Source organism: Adiantum capillus-veneris, chromosome 21, assembly GCF_014529385.1.
Source record: "Adiantum capillus-veneris isolate H3 chromosome 21, ASM1452938v2, whole genome shotgun sequence".
NCBI classification, from domain to species: Eukaryota; Viridiplantae; Streptophyta; class Polypodiopsida; order Polypodiales; family Pteridaceae; genus Adiantum; species Adiantum capillus-veneris.
The window spans coordinates 87,235,224-87,238,967 of record NC_140951.1 but is presented as its reverse complement, the minus strand read 5'-3'; the positions used below and the strand labels follow the sequence as shown (position 1 = coordinate 87,238,967).

At 39.4% G+C, this 3,744-nt stretch overlaps 1 pseudogene; it reads left to right on the top strand.

Moving 5' to 3' along the window:
• The first annotated feature begins 1,096 nt into the window (after window positions 1–1,096).
• LOC147431301 (uncharacterized) lies at window positions 1,097–2,736 on the top strand (annotated as a pseudogene).
• Window positions 2,737–3,744: the final 1,008 nt, after the last annotated feature.

Below are 3,744 nucleotides of genomic sequence, written 5' to 3'. Positions count from 1 at the left end.
TTCAATACTGTCTTCGAGTAGCTTTTTGAATAAAGAGACAATCATAGCCATTGTTGATAGAAGGTTGGATGGTGAACGTTTGTTCGTGTGTAACTTGTTAGCCAAGCTGGAATTGGAATTCTCAGTGTAAGCTTCTGAAACGTCTATGTCACAAAGGCAGTAGCTAGGAGAAGAGATTCACAACATCCTACCCGAAGATATTGATTGGATCGTCCTTCAAGACGACTCTTGTGTTGGATATGAAGAAACAGAATTAGATGAGATGGATGTGTAGATACCTCAGATATTTCCATATCTGACCGCATCTTCTGATGAAGACTCAGATCTTAGCACTGATGAGGAAACCAGAGGTATGAACCCTGTCAGTAGGGAAACAGGAAAGATGAAGGTAGAATCTCCTACTTCTTCCTCTACTAGCTTTAAAGGCGTAAGTAAAATTAGGGATAAATGACCATACTAGACATAGATGGTCTTTCACAAGAAGAGATTTGGAAAGTGTTCGAGTTTATATACAACTCTGCTCATTACGACATCTTGTATAAGGAGTTAACACAGAGACAATCTGTCTCTATGATTGTGGCTAGATTTCAAGGTATGCTAAGAGCATGGTGGGATGACTTAAGTGTTGAAAGCAAAACTTATATAATGCAGAGAGGACCTGAAGACAGAGAAAACTTTGGTAATGTCATATCTTTATTCTTTGCTGCTCTAGTCATGCAATTCTTAGGTTCTACCAGCAAGATCCAAGATCGCAACCGAGAAGCCTTTTTCCGCAGTAAGCTCTGTGATCTTACTCAGGTAAAGAAATATCAGCAGCATATGACTCAGTTGATATACCAGTTTCCAGGTGGTTACTTTAAATCTTCTTGCCGTATATAGGTTAGTGATTAATAGTTTCTTCTTATATTCGATAACTTATCTGTTAACCAATGCATATTCATTGGAATTAGTAAAGCTTAAAAGTCGCACTCGCTCAGGCAAAGTGCCGCTAAGACATAGTCGTTTTAGAAGCATTACTAAGAATTCCAATTCCAACTTGGCTAACAAGTTACACACGAAGAAACCTTCACCATCCAACCTTCTATCAACAATGGCTATGATTGTCTCTTCATTCAAAAAGCTACTCACAGACAGTATTGAAGTCGAGGAGCCAACTCCTCAAGCTAAATGGAGTCTACTCTCAGTTGCTGCTAAGCAGGTATACAAACACAACAAACTATTTGCTTTATCAGCGAACACTTTGTACCAAGAGTCTCATGGAAAGCTTAGCATCAAGGATAGTGAAAATGATGATTATATTATCCATCTGTTCGAAGAGTTTGCCGAATTCAGAGAAAAGGCTTTGAAAAGAAACCATCAGTTTGTGCATATAGGGTATATACTGGTAGGCATCATACCTCTCTTTCGCAAAGGACTTAATGTGTCATGCATAGGAGCATTACTAGACACTAGACACAAGATCTGAATGATCAAACCATTAGCATCTTGCAAGGAAGCCTGTCCAACGGAGCTATATATATTGAATGCTTCCCTAATTTTCCTTGTAGTCTATCTGATAGATATTTCAATGAAGTAGTATCTTTGTTAATCAAGACCAATGGTCTTGATATGAAGAATACAACCGACCACCTGCAGATAGCCTGTAGGATGATTGTCGCACAGTGAATACTTCCATGCCCTCTGTCTATATCTCTGGATATTTACAAAGTTCTGAATCATCCAAAGGACAGAATATAGTGATGAAAGTAGATGAAACTACTATGGGCACTCTACCTGAAATGGTAGAATTGCAGGAAGTGGAGTTTCCTACTGAATGGAAATTGAATATTTTCAAAACTCTGATGAATGAGGTGCAACACTTTAGCCTATGAAATCAAGCGATTGGGCTCTAGAGATCAGTATAAGGTTCTGGGTAAATCAAAGTCAAGGCGAGAACTTCCTTTTGTTCTTGCTCCACCACAATATAATACTGCATCAACAAGTTTTGCAGTATCTTCAAGCAAAGGTCGTCCAAAGCTGATGTGTATACATCCAGAGATCTACAAGGATTTTGATGGTCTGTTCAGGTGTAAACTCTGCAATTGTATAATTGCTACCGACTTTGCTATCAATAGGATTGAATGTCTCACCAAAGAGGCAATCAATGACAAAGATATGTCTACAAGCCAACCATAGATCTTGCCTTCTCCGAATTCAAGGTTTCAACCACTAGAAGCTGCTTCAAATTGGCATACCAACGCCATCAAGGAACTGGCCACTTTGCAATACCAGGTATTATCCAAACTAGCAGCCTTCACTTCACCCATGTCTCTTGCCAGACAAGTATTTATTCCTGAATCTAAGATTCAACAACGACCTGCTATCACTTTTGGTGGCAGGAGTGAAGACAAAACATTCCCACGGATGTTTTCTACAGTTCGGCAAGAGCTAGCAATTGAATTTGTTGATCAATTCCCAGCCCACATGTCTCAATTTATCGACTAATATCTCGTCGATCGCTTTGATTCTAATTTTTGTTGGGGGGAAAATGCACAAGTTCAGACATGGGCACAAAGGCAGCAGCTAGGAGAAGAGATTCGCAACATCCTACCCGAAGATATTGACTGGATCGTCCTTCAAGACGACTCCTGTGTCGGATATGAAGAAACAGAATTAGGTGAGATGGATGTGCAGATACCTCAGATATTTCCAGATCTGACCGCATCTTCTGATGAAGACTTAGATATTAGCATTTAATTAAGGAAAGAATTAAAGCTGCTGGATTACATATTGATGAAAATATCTCTATTGCCCAAATTAATTCTTTCATCAATGAAGTCACCGATCTTGAGTGTGCTCGACTAAGAGTCAAGCGAGACATCAAACAATTCAAGGGATTTAACTCTAGCTTCTGTAGAAAGGAGACTAAAGCTCGACAGTTCGGATGCAAGCAAGGTGAAGAGTGCAAATGCAAAGTCAAACTACACCGAAATAAGTTTGGAAAAAGGTTCAAGGTAGTTAGAAAGAAGAGAAAGTTCAACAAGGAGGAAAGACAGCAGGTAAAATGCTACATTTGTGGTAAATCTGGTCATATAGCTACTAACTTCCCAAAGAGAAAGAAGAAGTTTGGGAATGCTGTGTTAAAAGACATGTATGAGTAGGAAGTCGTCTACTGTAACGTCCTACAAAGAAAGGACTTCTCTATTAGGCAGTACTCATTATATGACTCTGATGACTCTGACTCTTCCACTGAAGAATCCAGTACAGAGTCTACTCCCACTAAAGAACCTGTTTTTTCTGACGACAACCTAGCCAATGATAGCTTCACCAAAATGTGTAACATGGTAAGGAAGCCTTATCCTTTTCCTAAATCTGTTAGATATGATTCTTCTTCAACAGACGAAGTTATAACAAGTACCAATGAAGAATCAGATACATGGCAAAGAGGTTCTAGGCTCATGAAAATGAATTTGTCAAAGAAGGAACAACAACGCCATCGCCCACTGCCTTTATTTAGGAGTATGGTCGAACAAACTGCTGACATTGTCAATCAACCTGAATGGAATCAACGATCTAACGTTATTGGTCAACCCTCAACAAATGTTCAACCATCTAGAGCTACTGAATACGCAACTGCTTCTACTTCTTTCCCTCGACAACCACCTATGGAGCCTGCTTCTACTGCTATCCCTCGTCATTCGTCAATGCAGCACGCAACATAATTTATTCAGGTATGCAGTAAGAATGATAAAGCCATTCTAGATG